The following is a 20,780-nucleotide window of genomic DNA, read 5'->3' as shown; positions in this document are numbered from 1 at the left end:
GCACTGAGTGTTATATCCAACTGATGAATCACTAAATTCTACCCCTGAAACTAATAATACACTGTATGTTAACTAAGTTGAGTTTAAATAAAGAATTTTCAAAGATGGAGAAAATATTTTCTTAGAGGAGTAAGGGGAGAATGCTACTTTCCAGGAAGAATAAGGGCTCAAAAGGCAGAGGAGTATATTGTAGGAATGGTGACCTGTGGTATTTTAAGAAGTATATTTGGCCTTTTTCTCCAGTTCCTGGCACAGAGCTCCTAAAACCTTTGGGATGCCCTGATAGGAGTGTGTTTTGTTATTTATAAGGAGTCTCTTTTGAGCATGAAGTGACTTAATGTGGGGTCACTAGATAGCCTTAGGGTAGGACTGGTCATGTTCACCAGAAAGATCCAAACACTAGAAGGTTGGAAACTTCAGTCAACCCAGCCACAACATGTACAAGATCTGGGATATGCATCCAGAGTCGGGACAGGTGTAACTGCAGTAAACATTTTTTCTTATCAAAATGACATATGTAAACACCAATCCTACCCCCTCCTCTCCTTCCTTTATTCTGTGTTTTTTCCCCTCTCTCCTTTCCTTCTTCTCCTTTCCACACCCCCTCTTTCCTTCCTTTGTTTTATGATTTCCATGCTAGTGAAAACCAACACTTTTATCAAAATGTGTGAGGATGAGGTTTTGGGGTCAAGATGGCGGAGAAGTAGCAGCTGAGACTACTTCGGGTAGCGGGAGATCAGCTAAATAGCTTATCTAAAGATTGCAAACACCTACAAATCCAACGCGAGATTGAAGAGAAGAAGAACAGCAATTCTAGAAACAGAAAATCAACCACTATCTGAAAGGTAGGACTGGCGGAGAAGTGAATCCAAAGAGACGGGAAGATGGACCGTGGGGGGAGGGGCCGGCTCCCGGCGAGCGGCGGAGCAACGGAGCAAAATCAGGACTTTTAAAAGTGTGTTCCGCTGAGGGACATCGCTCCAGAGGCTTAACTGGGGTGAAGCCCAGGCGGGGTCAGCGCGGCCTCAGGTCCCGCAGGGTCGCAGAAGGATCGGGGGTGTCTGAGTGTCGCAGAGCTTACCGGTATTAGAACGGGGAAGCCGGCTGCAGAGACAGAGCCGAGGAGTGACTCTCAGCTCGGGGTTGCCTTGAACCGGTCGCAGGCTCGGTCGGCTCGGAGCGCGGCCGGAGGCCAGGGTGGCGGGAGTCACTGGGCGCTGTTCTCTGAGGGCGCACTGAGGAGTGGGGCCCCGGGCTATCGGCTCCTCCGGGCCAGAGACTGGGAGGCCGCCATCTTTATTCCCGTCCTCCGGACTCTACGGAAAGCGCTCAGGGAACAAAAGCTCCCCAAAGCGAACCCGAGAGGATGACTCAGCGCGGCCCCGGGTAAGGGCGGTGCAACTCCGCCTGGGGCAAAGACGCTGGAGAATCACTACAACGGGCCCCTCCCCCAGAAGATCAACGGGAAACCCAGCCAGGGCCAAGTTCACCTACCCAAGAGTACAGTTTCAATACCAAGGAGAGCAGAGGAATTTCAGAGAAGAAAGCAAAGCATGGAACTCATGGCTTTCTCCCCATGATTCTTTAGCCTTGCAGTTAATTTTTTTTTCTTTTTCTTTTTCAATTTTTTTTCTCTTCTTCTGCTAAATTTTTTTAAACTTTTACCGTTCTCTTTTTTAACGTTTTTTAAATAGTTTATCTAATATATATATATATATATTTTTCCTTTTTATATTTTTTATCAGCTTTCTTTTTTTAATAGTTTCTTTTTTTTTCTTTCTGAACCCCTTTTTATCCCCTTTCTCCCCCCTCACGATTTGGGATCTCTTCTGATTTGGCTAAAGCATATTTTCCTGGGGTTGTTGCCACCCTTTTAGTATTTTACTTGCTCCTTCATAAACTCTTATCTGGACAAAATGACAAGGCGGAAAAATTCACAACAAAAAAAAGAACAAGAAGCAGTACCAAAGGCTAGGGACCTAATCAATACAGACATTGGTAATATGTCAGATATAGAGTTCAGAATGACGATTCTCAAGGTTCTAGCCAGGCTTGAAAAGGCATGGAAGATATTAAAGCAACCCTCTCGGGAGATATAAAAGCCCTTTCTGGAGAAATAAAAGAACTAAAATCTAACCAAGTTGAAATCAAAAAAGCTATTAATGAGGTGCATAATAAAATGGAGGCTCTCACTGCTAGGATAAATGAGGCAGAAGAAAGAATTAGCGATATAGAAGACCAAATGACAGAGAATAAAGAAGCTGAGCAAAAGAGGGACAAACAGCTACTGGACCACGAGGGGAGAATTCGAGAGATAAGTGACACCATAAGACGAAACAACATTAGAATAATTGGGATTCCAGAAGAAGAGGAAACAGAGAGGGGAGCAGAAGGTATATTGGAGAGAATTATTGGAGAGAATTTCCCCAATATGGCAAAGGGAACAAGCATCAAAATTCAAGAGGTTCAGAGAACCCCCCTCAAAATCAATAAGAATAGGTCCACACCCCGTCACCTAATAGTAAAATTGACAAGTCTTAGTGACAAAGAAAAGATCCTGAAAGCAGCCCGGGAAAAGAAGTCTGTAACGTACAATGGTAAAAATATTAGATTGGCAGCAGACTTATCCACAGAGACCTGGCAGGCCAGAAAGAGCTGGCATGATATATTCAGTGTACTAAATGAGAAAAACATGCAGCCAAGAATACTATATCCAGCTAGGCTATCATTGAAAATAGAAGGAGAGATTAAAAGCTTCCAGGACAAACAAAAACTGAAAGAATTTGCAAATACCAAACCAGCTCTACAGGAAATATTGAAAGGGGTCCTCTAAGCAAAGAGAGACCCTAAAAGTAGGAGATCAGAAAGAAACAGAGACAATATACAATAACAGTCACCTTACAGGCAATACAATGGCACTAAATTCATATCTCTCAATACTTACCCTGAATGTTAATGGGCTAAATGCCCCAATCAAAAGACACAGGGAATCAGAATGGATCAAAAAACAAAACCCATCTATATGTTGCCTACAAGAAACTCATCTTAAACCCGAAGACACCTCCAGGTTTAAAGTGAGGGGGTGGAAAAGAATTTACCATGCTAATGGACATCAGAAGAAAGCAGGAGTGGCAATCCTTATATCAGATCAATTAGATTTTAAGCCAAAGACTATAATAAGAGATGAGGAAGGACACTATATCATACTCAAAGGAACTGTCCAACAAGAGGATCTAACAATTTTAAATATCTATGCCCCTAACGTGGGAGCAGCCACTATATAAACCAATTAATAACAAAATCAAAGAAACACATCGACAAGAATACAATAATAGTAGGGGATTTTAACACTCCCCTCACTGAAATGGACAGATCATCCAAGCAAAAGATCAACAAGGAAATCAAGGCCTTAAATGACACACTGGACCAGATGGACATCACAGATATATTCAGAACATTTCATCCCAAAGCAACAGAATACACATTCTTCTCTAGTGCACATGGAACATTCTCCAGAATAGGTCACATTCTTGGTCCTAAATCAAGTCTCAACCGGTATCAAAAGATTGAGATCATTCCCTGCATATTTTCAGACCACAATGCTCTAAAGCTAGAACTCAATAACAAGAGGAAATTTGGAAAGAACCCAAATACATGGAGACTAAACAGCATCCTTCTAAAGAATGAATGGGTCAACCAGGAAATTAAAGAAGAATTGAAAAAATTCATGGAAACAAATGATAATGAAAACACAACGGTTCAGAATCTGTGGGACACAACAAAGGCAGTCCTGAGAGGAAAATATATAGCAGTACAAGCCTTTCTCAAGAAACAAGAAAGGGCTCAGGTACACAACCTAACCCTACACCTCAAGGAGCTGGAGAAAGAACAAGAAAGAAACCCTAAACCCAGCAGGAAAAGAGAAATCATAAAGATTAGAGCAGAAATCAATGAAATAGAAACCAAAAAAACAATAGAACAAATGAACGAAACTAGGAGCTGGTTCTTTGAAAGAATTAATAAGATTGATAAACCCCTGGCCAGACTTATCAAAAAGAAAAGAGAAAGGACCCAAATAAATAAAATCATGAATGAAAGAGGAGAGATCACAACGAACACCAAAGAAATGCAGACAATTATAAGAACATACTATGAGCAACTCTACGCCAACAAATTTGACAATCTGGAAGAAATGGATGCATTCCTAGAGACATATAAACTACCACAACTGAACCAGGAAGAAATAGAAAGCCTCAACAGACCCATAACCAGTAAGGAGATTGAAACAGTCATCAAAAATCTCCAAACAAACAAAAGCCCAGGGCCAGACGGCTTCCCGGGGGAATGCTACCAAACATTTAAAGAAGAACTAATTCCTATTCTCCTGAAACTGTTCCAAAAAATAGAAATAGAAGGAAAACTTCCAAACTCATTTTATGAGGCCAGCATCACCTTGATCCCAAAACCAGACAAGGATCCCAACAAAAAAGAGAACTACAGACCAATATCCTTGATGAACACAGATGCAAAAATTCTCGCCAAAATACTAGCCAATAGGATTCAACAGTCCATTAAAAGGATTATTCACCACGACCAAGTGGGATTTATTCCAGGCCTGCAAGGTTGGTTCAACATCCTCAAATCAATCAATGTGATACAACACATTAATAAAAGAAAGAACAAGAACCATATGATACTCTCCATAGATGCTGAAAAAGCATTTGACAAAGTACAGCATCCCTTCCTGATCAAAACTCTTCAAAGTATAGGGATAGACGGCACATACCTCAATATTATCAAAGCCATCTATGAAAAACCCACCGCAAATATCATTCTCAATGGAGAAAAACTGAAAGCTTTTCCGCTAAGGTCAGGAACACGGCAGGGATGTCCGTTATCACCACTGCTATTCAACATAGTACTAAAAGTCCTAGCCTCAGCAATCAGACAACAAAAGGAAATTAAAGGCATCCAAATCAGCAAAGAAGAAGTCAAACTATCACTCTTTGCAGATGATATGATACTATATGTGGAAAACCCAAAAGACTTCACTCCAAAACTGCTAGAACTCGTACAGGAATTCAGTAAAGTGTCAGGATATAAAATCAATGCACAGAAATCAGTTGCATTTCTCTACACCAACAACAAGACAGAAGAAAGAGAAATTAAGGAGTCAATCCCATTTACAATTGCACCCAAAACTATAAGATACCTAGGAATAAACCTAACCAAAGAGACTAAGAATCTATACTCAGAAAACTATAAAGTACTCATGAAAGAAATTGAGGAAGACACAAAGAAATGGAAAAATGTTCCATGCTCCTGGATTGGAAGAATAAATATTGTGAAAATGTCTATGCTACCTAAAGCAATCTACACATTTAATGCAATTCCTATCAAAGTACCATCCATTTTTTTCAAAGAAATGGAACAAATAATCCTAAAATTTATATGGAACCAGAAAAGACCTCGAATAGCCAAAGGAATATTGAAAAAGAAAGCCAAAGTTGGTGGCATCACAATTCCGGACTTCAAGCTCTATTACAAAGCTGTCATCATCAAGACAGCATGGTATTGGCACAAAAACAGACACATAGATCAATGGAACAGAATAGAGAGCCCAGAAATGGACCCTCAACTCTATGGTCAACTCATCTTCGACAAAGCAGGAAAGAATGTCCAATGGAAAAAAGACAGCCTCTTCAATAAATGCTGTTGGGAAAATTGGACAGCCACATGCAGAAAAATGAAATTGGATCATTTCCTTACACCACACACGAAAATAGACTCAAAATGGATGAAGGATCTCAATGTGAGAAAGGAATCCATCAAAATCCTCGAGGAGAACACAGGCAGCAACCTCTTCGACCTCAGCCGCAGCAACATCTTCCTAGGAACATCACCAAAGGCAAGGGAAGCAAGGGCAAAAATGAACTATTGGGATTTTATCAAGATCAAAAGCTTTTGCACAGCAAAGGAAACAGTGAACAAAACCAAAAGACAACTGACAGAATGGGAGAAGATATTTGCAAATGACATATCAGATAAAGGGCTAGTGTCCAAAATCTATAAAGAACTTAGCAAACTCAACACCCAAAGAACAAATAATCCAATCAAGAAATGGGCAGAGGACATGAACAGACATTTCTGCAAAGAAGACATCCAGATGGCCAACAGACACATGAAAAAGTGCTCCATATCACTCGGCATCAGGGAAATACAAATCAAAACCACCATGAGATATCACCTCACACCAGTCAGAATGGCTAAAATTAACAAGTCAGGAAATGACAGATGCTGGCGAGGATGCGGAGAAAGGGGAACCCTCCTACACTGTTGGTGGGAATGCAAGCTGGTGCAACCACTCTGGAAAACAGCATGGAGGTTCCTCAAAATGTTGAAAATAGAACTACCCTATGACCCAGCAATTGCACTGCTGGGTATTCACCCTAAAGATCCAAACGTAGTGATCCGAAGGGGCACGTGCACCCGAATGTTTATAGCAGCAATGTCTACAATATCCAAACTATGGAAGGAACCTAGATGTCCATCAACAGACGAATGGATAAAGAAGATGTGGTATATATACACAATGGAATACTATGCAGCCATCAAAAGAAATGAAATCTTGCCATTTGCGACGACATGGATGGAACTAGAGGGTATCATGCTTAGAGAAATAAGTCAATCGGAGAAAGACAACTATCATATGATCTCCCTGATATGAGGGAGAGGAGATGCAACATGGGGGGTTGAGGGGGTAGGAGAAGAATAAATGAAACAAGATGGGATTGGGAGGGAGACAAACCATAAGTGACTCTTAATCTCACAAAACAAACTGAGGGTTGATGGGGGGAGGGGGTTGGGAGAGGGGGGTGGGGTTATGGATATTGGGGAGGGTATGTGCTATGGTGAGTGCTGTGAAGTGTGTAAACCTGGCGATTCGCAGACCTGTACCCCTGGGGATAAAAATATATGTTTATAAAGCTGTAAAAAAAAAAAGAAAGAAAAAAGAAAGGATGAATACCCAAGTTTTGTAGCAACATGGACGGGACTGGAAGAGATTATGCTGAGTGAAATAAGTCAAGCAGAGAGAGTCAATTATCATATGGTTTCACTGATTTGTGGAGCAAAACAAATAGCATGGAGGACAAGGGGAGATGGAGAGGAGAAGGGAGTTGAGGGAAATTGGAAGGGGAGGTGAACCATGAGAGACTATGGACTCTGAAAAACGATCTGAGAATTTTGAAGGGGTGGGGGGTGGGAGGTTGGGGGCACCAGGTGGTGGGTATTGTAGAGGGCACAGATTGCATGGAGCACTGGGTGTGGTCCAAAAATAATGAATACTGTTATGCTGAAAAAATAAAAAAAATTTAAAAAAAAATGTGTGAGGATGAAAGGAAGACCCAATGCAATGATATATTCATTAACATCAATAAAACCAGCGATCATAACAAAGACCCCCATTCTCAGTCACTGAACACAATAAGGATTCATATCTGTTTATTGCTGCAGTGCAATGCAGACTGGGGGAGTGAGGGGGTTCACTTAGAGACCCAGACTTCTTGTATCCAATGTCTCTGCCATCCCATAAGACCTGAGTCTTCCCTCTGGAAATGGCATACGTCACTTCCATCTTCGTTCACTGACCAGAACTCATTCTTATGGCAAAGGAGGCTGTCAGAGGTAGTCTGGCCATGGCCTCAGTGGAAAAGTCAATCAGTTTGATGCACAACTGGCTAGTCTATCCCACAGCTACTAAGAGCTGGGATTTCATATTTTTGCAAGAAAAAAATGAGTGCAATTGTTCACCCTGAGAGAAAGCACAAGGCCTAAGGGAGTGGCATTAGTTTTTACTCGTTCCTGGAGAGCACACCACCACCGAGAAGATCCAAATAGGTAAGTTTGTCCTCTCCCCATCAAGTGATGAGTGAATGTATTTGATCCAAAGATACTGAATATCCACAAGTGGTAGCTGTTGAATTAGTTACACTGTGGAGTGCCTGCAGAGGACAGAGAACACTGACACAGATGACCACCGTGTGAGGTCAGGACGTCAGGAGTGGCGGTGGCACCATCAGATCCACCAGGCGTGTCTTCATGTCACATCCAATTCCTCACTCCCCTACCTTCCAATCACCACTCTGCTCAAAAGAGAAGAACATACAGAGCACTTTGGTGAGTTAGAGTAGAAAGAAGGTAGGAGGAGACGGTTCACTTCCCTCAGGAAGCAGCTATAGCAGGAATGACACCTGATGTGGGCAAAGATGTGGCAGGCAGGCCTTCTGGGAACTGCTGACCAGCTAGAGCGAAGAAGAGGAAGGAACATGGTTAGCCGTGGTGCCCACCAGACTCATAGAGTCCCAGTAGATCAGCTGTGGCCCTTCACCATAAGCCCTGATAAGATGACAGCAAGACCTTCCAGGGCACTAACAGCATGACACAGATGCTCCAAACACCCCTTTCTCAGCCACAAGACTCCTTCCTCTATGTAGAAGCCCCCACCTCCAAAGCTCCAGGACAGGGAGGAAGGCACGTCCCAGAGAGGGTGATCTGTGGCCCATGAAAGCAGTAAGAGGGTGATGGTTTTGGAGAACAAAGTCAGGCAGTGCCAACAGAGAAACAGCATCCAAGGCATCAAATAACAAATAACATGACATCAGGAAAGATCAGATCCCAGTTGAGACCTTGCTCTGAGTGTCCTGCTGTGTGAATGAAAACATCTACCTTATTAGGTGGAAAGCTTATATTACATAATGCACAGAAAGGGTTCATTGTAGTGCTTGACACATAGCAAGGACTCCATTAAGGTCAGCTAATTATAACAGTTGCCATTATAGTAGAAGTAGTAGTCATGGTGGGGGGAGGAGAAGTAGTTAATTTGTGAGATTGACTGTGAAGACTGTTGAGGTCCAGAACTGATGCGACATTTGGGGAAAAATAGACTCTTGGTTATGAAAAGGGCTTGGCTAGAGCTGTCAGGCTGCAGTAAAGGAAGCTTATATGTACACTCAACTTCTAAGTTTTCTGAAGACTTGGGTTTGAGGATGGGAACCAAGGAAGGTCATGTTTCCGATGAACTGAGATAGCTTTGACCAAGATGCGTAGGAATTAGAGAGCCCTAGTGGTACCCAAACTGAATCCATCATGAACAGAGGGAGCTCTGGCAGGTGCCCCATGCTTAACCCCTTCTGCAACAGAGCCAGCAGCAGGAAGAATCAGGAGGACAATCCCACTCTGGAAATATATTAGAAACACAACAAGGAGCCATTTGGAAGCTGCAGGAGGTTATAAAACTTTAAGTTGGAAGAGCGGAGGAGAGGCTCAGATCTGTATCCAGTGCTCCCTCCTTCCCGGTCCCCTATTTTCTACACCAGATTCAGGTTACACAGACCATCCCTATGCTTTCCCTGGACCTCTTTTCCCTCCTCCACAGAATTCAGGGCAATGGCTTCATTGTCATCCTTTTCAAAGTGTCCAAATGCCAGCTTTCTTGCCTGATACTTTGAGAATTTCTTTCAACTGAATCGGGATCATCCCATCTGATCTGTTTAAATCAAGCCAGGGGACCATCTTCACAAAACAGCACTATTTCTAACAAGAAAAAGAAACAAGCAAAGTGATGGACTGTTTCGTTTCTGTTTATACAGACATAAATAAAACATGTCCTTCCTCAAGATAGAGTAATCCCTGCTTAACTAGCCTTTTGTACTGTGTGTGTGAGGTTGTCTTCAAAGGCGCCTTCAATGTGTGCTCTCTCTGAGCCCATCCCCACGCATCCCCACCCCCACCCCTCCCCTCTCAACATCCTCCGCCTTGCTGCCACATCCTCCCATCCTTTTCTTCTGAACAGCTGCTCCGCGATTACGGTTTTACCTTTTGGTGAGATTGTATTTATTTCTTCCTCCTTCATTCTACCCAGTAAGTAGACTTCATTTTCAAAAGCCATATATTCAATTTTTCCCATACCCTCCCACTTTCTTTCTTACTGGAAGATCCAAAGAAGTTAGAAAGGAGTGGAGAAACACTGATGATTTCAGGGGTGCCTGGGTGGCTCAGTAGGTCAAGCATCTGACTCTTGATTTCAGCTCAGGTCATGGTCTCAGGATCATGACATCAAGCCCTGCATTGGGCTCCGCGCTGAGCATGGAGTCCATATGAGATTCTCTCTCTCCCTTTCCCTCGGCCCCTCCCCTGCTCTTGCATGCACTCTTTCTCTCTCTCAAATAAATAAATAAATCTTTTAAAAAAGGCTTTTGCCTTCAGAGGTAATAAAATCTGTAGTGGAGAGAGTATACTCGCTACAAGCTAAATATTTGCTCAAATATCTGTGGTCTTCACTGAGGACAGAAGCATTGCTCTTTATCTTGTCAATTAAATAAAACTAAATGTGAATTTTGGAACACTGAAAAGAAATAAAATAAAACAGAAAAAAAAGAATATTATTCAGCCATAAAAAAACTAAATGTAATGTATAAACATTTTTTAACTATAAAAGAAACAATCATTCGAATTTCTGTTATCCTGACAATCTGAAGATCTCAAAGCACTTTTAAAACATTATATTAAAGAATGGCGTCAACGACTGTCTCAGCTGCTGGGCCTCAATTTAAAGCAGCCATGGCCACATTTAAAAGTATTAAGCTGCAGGGGCACCTGGGTGGCTCAGTCTGTTAAGCATCTGCCTTTGGCTCAGGTCATAATCCTGTAGTCCCGGGATCAAGCCCCGCATTGGGCTCCCTGTTTACTTGGGACTCTGCTTCTCCCTCTGTCCCTTACCCCTCTCATGTTCTCTCTCTCTCAAATAAATAAATAAAATCTTAAAAAAGAAAAGTATTAAGCTGCAGCCAAGGGAAATGACAATTAGGTACACTCATTAAAAATGTGTATTATTAAATGAGAAATTGGAGTACCACCTGGCTTACAGTTTAGCTGAATAATAAACCCACTTAACAAGGAACCAGTCTGAGTGAGACTATAGTAAGAGAAGTTGCTATTTAAAGGCTGCCTCGTGTTCTTCTAAGAAAGGCAGAAAGTCACCTCAAAGTAAATCTTATTGTTCTGTGTCATGTATGAATTTCTCCTCTTCATTATGCAAATGTAAGTTAATTTGGTTATCACGGCTATGCTGAAGGGTGAATAGAAACCACTTATGCCTTGAAAAGTGCTGCCCTTGGATGTACAGAGTCCCTCTTTGGGAGAAAAAAAAAAAAAGATGATTGTGTTTCACACAGGGATTACAGAGCCAAGTGGAAGAAGGCTAGAGATCCTGGACATGTCTGTTTGGAAGTCCAATATGACTAGATGCTTTCTGATGAACTGAGATAGCTTTGACCAAGATGCACAGGAATTAGAGAGCCCTAGTGATGCTCAAACTGAATCCATCATGAAGAGAGGAGGCTCTGGCAGGTGACCCAGCCTCAACACTATGGTGTAGGCAGTTGCATAGAGAGAGGAAGGATGGTTCCAGGACGTGCAGCAGCTGCTCAAAGACCCTTCCAATCCGGCCACTCCAACATGGAGAGCTGGGCTTTGAGAACAGTGGCTCAGAATGAGAATATAAACTAAGGACTACCTTTAGCCAAGAGGATGGACTCCTATCTCCCTCCCTTGAAGAAACCATGCTGTCTGCATCAGCCTGAGTATTCTCCAGGGCAGTAGACACCCGGATAAGTTTGATGTTTGATTACGAGTGTTTAGTTTCAATAGCTACTCTAAGTCAGCATCAAAGGCAATGGAAGTTAAAGCTGGGGGATCAGGTGGCAAGACCAGATTGCCAATATTTGTCACTAGAACAAGGGAAGTTTGCATGTTGGTGACTGGAACATCCAAAAGGTGACTGTCCATCATAAGCACTATCTTCACTGATTGCATATCAACCCCTTCTGGCCACATCCGTTATCAAAAAGGCAATGAAGATGCCCCTTCTGAACCACTACCAGAAAAGGTTTTTGACTCACCAGTCAGATGCCTCCCTGCCAATAGAGAGGATGCAGATCCTATTCATATTCGAAATCTAGCCAGGGAGTTCCCAAAGTCTCATCTGTGGTGAGAATCTCATCTCTTGATACCTCATCTGCGATGAAATTTTCACCAGTCTACAATGAATGAGAGGGGGAAAAAAGGACTATATATTAATTTTTCAGACAGATTATGTTATCCCAGAGAGTTTATGTCTTTCCTGATAATTCTGGTGCCAAAATGACATTTGTTTCATGCAGTGATGAAAGAATCAGATAATTTTGTTTATCATGACATTATTTCACAAATAAAAAGTTGTCAATGACTGCACTGCTCCTCAATTTCTCTCTCTCTCTTTCTCTGCCCCCACCCCATAATTTGTTAAATGTACAAGAATGGAAGCAATGATATAGCACACGTGCTAGAGGGTATTTCAATTTTGGTCCCCCCCCCCCCAAAAAAAGCATGCATTTTTCCCTCCAAATTGATGGTCTTTCCCAGATATTTGGGCAGTCCCAAGAAACTGAGTCAGCAAAACCAATCCAATTAATAGAGCATTACTTAAAGTTTTATTACGGATAATATGTCCATGGAATATAAAATCACCTGCGTGCATATAAATTCACAAAACCACTTAGAGGAAAAAGTTTTGTCCTGGAAAATGAGCTCACAGGGCCAGGTGGTCAGTAGAGTAGAGCAGATGCCTCTATTACACCACATTACACCAAATTACAGCTCTCTGTTTACTTCTCTGCCTCACCTACAAACTGTAAGCTTATTGAACATACAATTTCCTCAGATCTGGTCTTCTATTGTTAGCACCTAAACTGCTTTTCACACAGTAGGTCAATAAATGGTTGCTGGTTAGATCAATAGATATTGGTTTTCTGTTAGATAACAAAATCTTTCAAATGACTGATACATGGAAAGAAAAAGAAAAGAAAAAGGATGGGAAACTTACAATAATAAAGATGGTGAGTTGTTTGAATAATAATTTGTTTTGTTTTGTTTTTTTAAGACCCAACTCAACCCCAGAATCTACTTTTTTAAAACCCTTGCCTAGTATATCTTGATTGCTTAGATGTAAATATGCAAATAGAGAGGTTTCATTTCTTTAGATCAGGGCTTGGCCAACTGGGATTGGCCATGGGCCCAACCCAACCTATCATCTGTTTTGTAAATAAAGTTTTACTGGAATGCAGCCAGGTCCTTGAATTATATGTTATCTGTAGCTGTTTTCATACTACGCTGACAGAGTTGAGTAGCTGTTATAGTCCTCTATAGCCAAGCCCACAAAGTCATTATTTATTATCTCTTCCTTTGCAGAATGTTTGTTGATCAAAAGTTACTATAGATCATCACTTCCCTATATACCCTAAGATTAATTAAATGCCAGGTTTGATTTTATATCTTACAACTAAAATGAATTTATTATTATGTGATTGTTTTCATAATAGATCTTCAAAAAGCCCATCCATTGCATTAGTTGGTAAAATGCCACAAAATGTCAACCCTTATTCTCCCAGACTCATGCCCAAGCCAGCAGATCCTAAAGGCAGGTGTGAGCCACTTCTGGAAGCCCTCTCTTAAGCACATACAAGCATCTTCTTACTTCCCATAGAATTTTGGTTTGAACTGAAGAGAACTAACTGCATCTGGGGGAATGTAGGCCTTTCTCTGAAGATGTTTTATGATCAGATGGTACCACTTGAGGCAATTGATATACCAAATCTTATAAGGGTACCAATAATCATAGCTGCCATCTACTGAAAGTTCAGTCTATGCTAATCACCATGCAAATTTCCTGTTCTTTGCTTCATATCATTTTTGTCCTCTTAACCAATGCATATGAGGCACAACTTCCTGGTTACCCTTAACCACTGACCAAAACTTAGTTGGTGAGGAATCTGAGGCTTTAATACATTTCCCAAAGTTATACAGTTAATAAAAGGCAGGATTGGGATCTAAAACTGTGCAGATTGATTACAGATCCTGGGTTCTTCACTGCTCTAGCATAACACCTTTATTCCACTACATCATGGTGTGATAGTTGACTTGAGCTAATTCTTAATTTTCTTCCATAAAGTCTTTCAATATATCTCAGGTATTGGGTCAATGGTTTTCATTTGTTCTCAGCAGAGTCCTGATGAAGCATATTCCCCTGCTGTAAATGAATTTGCAGGGCAATTTGAAAGCAAATAAACTCTTCTTTGATTCCCAGGGAATGATCTCTCATCACCACACTCTATAGAAGGCCTGTGAACTGGAGACCAGTCGGCTTAAATTCATTAGATTGGTAACCCTCATTTGACCCCACCATTCGCTAGCCTTCTTCGGTTGAGCTATTCCCAAACTTCCCAGATTGGACTTTACCTCAGTAGAAGGTTCACCACAGAATGGCCTGCAGTGCCTTTGTCCCTAACTATTTGTCCCCTAAGGAACACCAAAGCACAAATTCCCTTCCTATGCTGTGATGACCAGAGCTTTGTTGGATAGCTCCAGACCCCCTACCTGTTGGATCTGTATCTTGTGCCCCAGCTAACCACCATATCCTAAATAACTCCACAGTCTCTGTCTTAGCTCAAGTTACTATAACAAATTTACACAGACTGGATGGTTGAAAGAACAAACATGTACTTCTCACAGTTCTGGAAATTAAGAATTCTGAGATCAAGGTGCTTGGAGATTTGGTTCCTGGTGAGACACTCTTCTTAGCTTTCAGACAGCTTGTCTCTGTGACCTAACATGATGGAGACAGAGCTCTGATTTGTATTTTCTTATAAGGACACTAATTCCATCATGGTGGCTTCATTCTCCTGACCATAATCAAAACCTAATTAGCTCTCAAAGTACCCACCTCCAAATACCATCACATTCGGCGTTAGGGCTTCAACATATGAATTCTGTGGGGACACAAACATTCAGCCCATAAGAATGCCCATGAACACTTCCCACACTGCAGCACCACTGGACAATGCTCTGTAGGAATCATATAAGTGACATCACACTTTCTGAAAGCCAAAATGTTAGTCTGGTCATTATGTACATTTAACTAAGATAATGCCTGGCTTTCTCTGCCAGAATGCTCCCACGACTAAAGAGACAACTGCACCATTTCTACAGGCCACCTTTCAATCAAATGGTAATGAGATCAAAACACATCTGACTAGGAACCACAATCAATATCCCAGTTTTAGAAAGTATAGTCCTTTCCTAATATAAAGTCTGGCTGACAATACAATGCACTCATACCAATAAGCAGATCAAGATCATAATTAGACCCTAGAGCCACACCCATCAGGTTATGTATATATACTTGCCTCTATCAATTCTTCCATGGGTTCTGCTATAGCAATATAATATAATCTCTCCACCTACAGAGTGACAGTCCCAATAATTTTATTGATTCCACTTCTGGAACTCTGCATTCAGACAATGGTTATGTATCCTAGCCAAGGCTTTTGCCACAAGTTACCATTCACAAACTACCTTCTTTACCTCATTAATCACCATTTCAACCTGGTTGACTCATGAAACTGTGACAGGAATAGTCTTGTGTGGATTACTATACTAGTGTTATGATTTCAGTATTTAGAGATTACTTCAGTATTTCACCCCACAATGTGAATTATATAATTAGTCTGGAAATACAACTAACAACCTAAGAAAGTATTAATAGATGGCTACTATTAACAAAATTGATCAAAGCAATGATAGTAAATCAGTAAATTTTATCATGATAATAAAATCAGTGAGACCATAGATAAAAATTATAGGGATTCACATTTAAATTTTAAGGGAAAGAATACATCTTTCACAATTAGAACTATTTTTTAAAATAGAATCAGTTGTCCCATGAAATAGGCCTTCCACTGTACTAAGAACAAATAGACATTGGATGCCATAAAGCAAGTTCCAGCCTTGGGTGTGCACAGCTGACTTTCTAGAGCTGGAGACTGAGAAGGTATCAGTCCAAAAGATAGGAGGATTTACCACCCAGGCTATCCACAGAAGTGAATCATTAAGAAAAAGTCCCATATGTACACTAGAGAGCTCAGATGCTTGGAAGATGGAGTCACGCTGAAGATGGTAGAGAAGAAAAAATCATAAGATGGAAGAAAAGTCAATGAACTGGAGCCCAGAAAAGTGGTTTTACCAATGTTCCCAGGCTTAAAACAAGGCTGAAACCAACAGAAGTGCCAGAGGTCAAAGTGAGACCAAAAGGAGGCAGAGATGGAGTAGGTTGTGAACAAGGAATAGTAGGCCCAGTGGAGAATAGAATCTTGGAGGACCTAGCATTTCAGTGCCGCGGGCCTTTCCAGGTGGGTTAGTACAGACAATGCCCATCAGTTACATGTGCGAATTCACCTGTTCATTAAGGCTTGCTTGTAATCCCAATTAATACACACAGTGCTTTCACACTTATTCACAGACACATTCACAGTTGTGAAAAATTTGAGTCACCCAGTGTGTGCGTTTCCAGTTGAGGCTGAGCGAGGCAACGCTCTGCCTTCTTGTTTCAGTTGTCACACCACAAACAAGTGTCACCCAGTTGTGGAGAAGGGGGCCTGCCAGGGTGAGTCCTCGAGACTCTCATGTAGAGGCAGAGCACACATATCCAGAGAAATCCATCTTAAATGGCTGAAGAAGAGCAGGATCAGGCCCAGCCCTGGAGACAATGTGGTCAGGGTCCGGATATCCAACTGGGGGAGAAGAAAGGTCATCTCTACACAGTGAGAAATATCAGGCAGAGAAACCAGTTATCCTGTTGACCTAAACCAGAGATGGGCAAATAGATGGGAGTCTTCAGGAAGGTGGAATCAAGCAGCTGTTCTTCAGTACGACCACGGAAAAGCAATGGAATGAGTTCATCATCCACCAAAGGCCCACAGATGTAACAGGGCAGCGAATTATAGTATATGGCTAATATAATGGTGCTAGGAGTTTTTCAAAAAAATTTTAGATGACAAAAGATTAAAAAGGTTGTAATTTGACCAAGGTGTCTCATATATAGGGGTGTCTAGGGCCCTTTTGAGAATAAAGACACTTTTGATAATTATGCTGGCCTAACAGACAGAAACTGAGATTGTCCAGGGCCAACCAGACACATGATCACCCCATGTATAAAATAAGGACTGGGGCTGGGTTTTAGGTCCAGGCAAATTTGCCTTCATCGCTCTCTTACCGAGGCAAGAATGCTAGTATTATGCCCAGCTAGACCCCTCGGTACCGAGACAGTGTGCCTGGCAGCCCAGAGGAGTTGAGCGTAACTCTGGGACAAGACCCAGACCAGGCAGAGAGTGACAGTTTGAACATGGTTAGTCTTGGCACCTGGGTGGCTCAGTCTGTGTAGCATCTGACTTAGGCTCAGGTCATGATCCCAGGGTCCTGGAATCCAATCCTGCCTCAGACTCCCTGCTCAGTGGGGAACTTCCTTCACCCTATTCCTCTGCCCCTCCCCTGCTCACACGCATGTACTCTCACTCTTGCTCTCTATCAAATGAATGAATAAATAAAATATTTTTTAAAAAAAGAAAATGGTGTATATTAATAAAGAGATTTCTTCAAATTGCAATAGCCCAATAACACATGCCAAGACGCCCAATAAGATTATATTACTTACAGTTATGGGAGCTGAAACAAAAAACAGAGATTGAAGGGTATCAGACAGAAGTCAGGCGGTTCAACTATGAGACAGGTTTCATACACAATGAGAAGGAGCAGAACTGTCATACCCTGGCATCAAATTAGACTCCTGCACACCCAACATATTTTTACCTCAAAACAGATCATTAAAATATACCTAGATAACATCTTTATTGTTATGTTGTGTTAAGACCCAATTAATCCAAGCAATAAAAATAATGATAATGCCTTAGATTTATAGGAACTTTTTCTTTTCTTTTCTTTTCTTTTCTTTCCTTTTTTGGTCTGCAGAGCTCAAACTGCTTACCTGGAAATGATTATCTCATGTACGTACATAGTCACAGAATCATCTGAAAAAAGGAAGAGTGAGATAGAACTCTCTCTCCAATTCTTTGCCTGCTTCCTCTATTTTATCGATGCGGGAACTTGATTATAGCAAGTGTAAATGGCTTCGTCATGATTCAGGAGAGAAGAGAACAAGAAATCCCATTATGTGTATCCACTGATGATTCAACCTCATGTCATTAGCTAGTAATAAAGAAATCCACCTCGCATTGAAATTCCGCAGCAGGCGAGATCACACTCTCGGGGTAGTTTAGTGGGAAGACCCCGGACTGAGAATCAGGAAACTTTGGTTTTCAGCTCCCGCCCCACCACTGTTCTAAAATCCCCCAGTGTCTATTTCTGATTCTGTAAAATGGGAGAAATGATCCCTGCCTCACTTTTACAAGAAAGTGGGACCATTACAGAAAAAATGAGAGAATGTACTAGGTCCATCTCTAAATGTTGCAAAAAAGTAACTAGGCATTTGGAGAGTGTCTGTGTCCCAGGAGGAGAAACAAAGTCAATTCAGGACAATGTACTTAAGAGCCAGGAGTTGAAGTGTCATAGAGGGATGAAAAAAGCCTTCAGAGTTCATGGCCTCCATCTCAAGCAAGAGACTCACCCCCCACTTCTGAAAGGCAGACCCAGCCAGATTTCAAATTCACTGAGCTCCTCACCGCCACGGACACAACTTTTTACATTTACCCCAATGCTGGTCCTTGAGGGTTATCTGCTTGATTTCTAGTTTTTCCTCCCTTTGGACATGAATGAAACATTCTAAGCAGAAGAGCCCTAGTGGTACAAAACAAGGAAAAATGTATAGGGTACTGATACACTTCAAGTCCTGAGCCAAATTTCTTCAAATTGCCCCCAGATTTTTCTTTTTCCTCATAAAGTAATGGGAATTGTTAAATGCTTTTAGAACTGCAGTTCAGAAGATGCCATGCTCCCGCTCACACAAATGGCCTGAGGTCTCTTCCAGGAAGACAGGAAATGCAGTGAACAGATACTCATTTTTTTCCCCTGATCATTAGTTATATACATTCCAAAGCTATACACCTTTTGGACCAAGGAGATTGGGTAACTAACCCCTCTGAGGACACTCCTGTTAGCAACTCTGCTAAATTTCTCTTCACTTCATGGGATGGTTTCTGTGGAGCCAAAATTAAAAAAGATTATCTTCTCCAGAGAAAACCTTCGACTTCCCTGTCTCATATTCCCAGACCCTGAACACATGCTCAAGAGAAGGAAATTTTGCCAAAATCTGAGTAACCCTTCTGAAAAACGGAGAATCCATAAATGGCCTACATATGCCAGACGTGATCCAGACACTCTAAGACACTCTACATTCTCATGAGTTGAATATTTTTGGTTGACAAGGAGAAGTATTTCTTGGATGCAATCACTGCATGAGACAACCTTGTGAGTGTACACTCTACATGATCCTAAAACCAGGATGAACCAGAAAAGATGAACACGTTGACAAAAACGTGCTGCCCCGTGGTTTTGTTGAGACTGAAATCAATTCAAGAAATGTGTGTTGAGTGTGTGTCATATGACAGCACAGCCACCCTGTGTTAATATAACCACAGGAGAGAGAAAGAAGATGGCGGAGGGACATATTCCTGACCATGTGTTTTGTGCCCACTAAGTACTTTAATTTGTATAGTCATTGAGTAAGTTTGAATGGTCAACTTTTATTTTCTGTTTTAAAGGTGGGAAAACAAAAGATCCAGTGGATTAAGCAAATTTCCAAATATCTCACACCTACCCCATGACAGGACAGGACCTCAACCCCAGGTCTAATCCAAATGTAATATCTCATTCCCCTTTTTCTGGAAACCATTCCTGGAACCTCTGAATTCTGAGGAAGATGTTTCTACTGTTTATTCCTATGGCACGTTGTACATCTCCTGTCAGTGTAATTATCATGTTGCATTTTAACTGCTTAGGTGTCTGTAACTGCCTGGTAAGTTTCTTATGGCAAATGACTTTGGGAGTCCTGTTTGCCTCCGCGCTTAGCACAGTGATTGGCACACTGTATGACCCCAGTAAGTAATATTGACTAAAAATATCATCTCATATTCCCTCAAAATAAAAGCTATGTGAGCCATAATCTGCCTTTATTTTTTATATCAAGGGAAAGCCCTACAATAACTCCCACTTCTTGTGGATACAAATGACCCAGCTGAATTAAGGTAGATGTGACCCTCTACACTGTAGAGTCACTCAGGCATCATCCTGCTGGCACCTGACCTCATCTATTCTGGTTGACCACCTCTTTTCTGCTACCTTGAGTCTTGGGCAACCATCTTGAATTTGACCATTTAAGAAGAATTTGCTTACCACGTGAACGTGACAGATACTATCCTAGGTGCTGGGAATACAAAAATTAATAAGGCCTATTTCCTACCCTAGCAATCCCCCCAGACAAGGGGGGAGCACACATATCATTACTGACATTGGTTTCTGCTTCAATTACCAGGGGCCACTCCTCTGGTCTGCCTCTGTTTCTTATATACCTGCTCTGTTCCCACAACAAGGATTCTACCAGACACACCTGACATCATTGTCATGACCATCATCTTACAGTATTGACTGCTACTGGCAAGATGGTACCATTGAGAATGTGCTAGCCATAATCGCTAAATGCCCATTCATCGTAAGAGCAATTTCTATTGTTTGTGACATCAAAATGTTTTGGACAGAACTGAATCTCAATCTTAGCTCCAATTTTATAGCTATGTGATCTTAGGCAACTCTTGTAATTTTTTAAAATATGCACAGAAAGGATAGTAATCCCTCTTTCACGTGATTATGTAATTAAATAAAATATCATATAAAAGAAC

The sequence above is a fragment of the Lutra lutra genome, chromosome 15 (genome assembly GCF_902655055.1).
Source record: "Lutra lutra chromosome 15, mLutLut1.2, whole genome shotgun sequence".
NCBI lineage: Eukaryota > Metazoa > Chordata > Mammalia > Carnivora > Mustelidae > Lutra > Lutra lutra.
The sequence above is the reverse complement of the archived record's forward strand: the minus strand, read 5'-3'. Positions refer to the sequence as shown.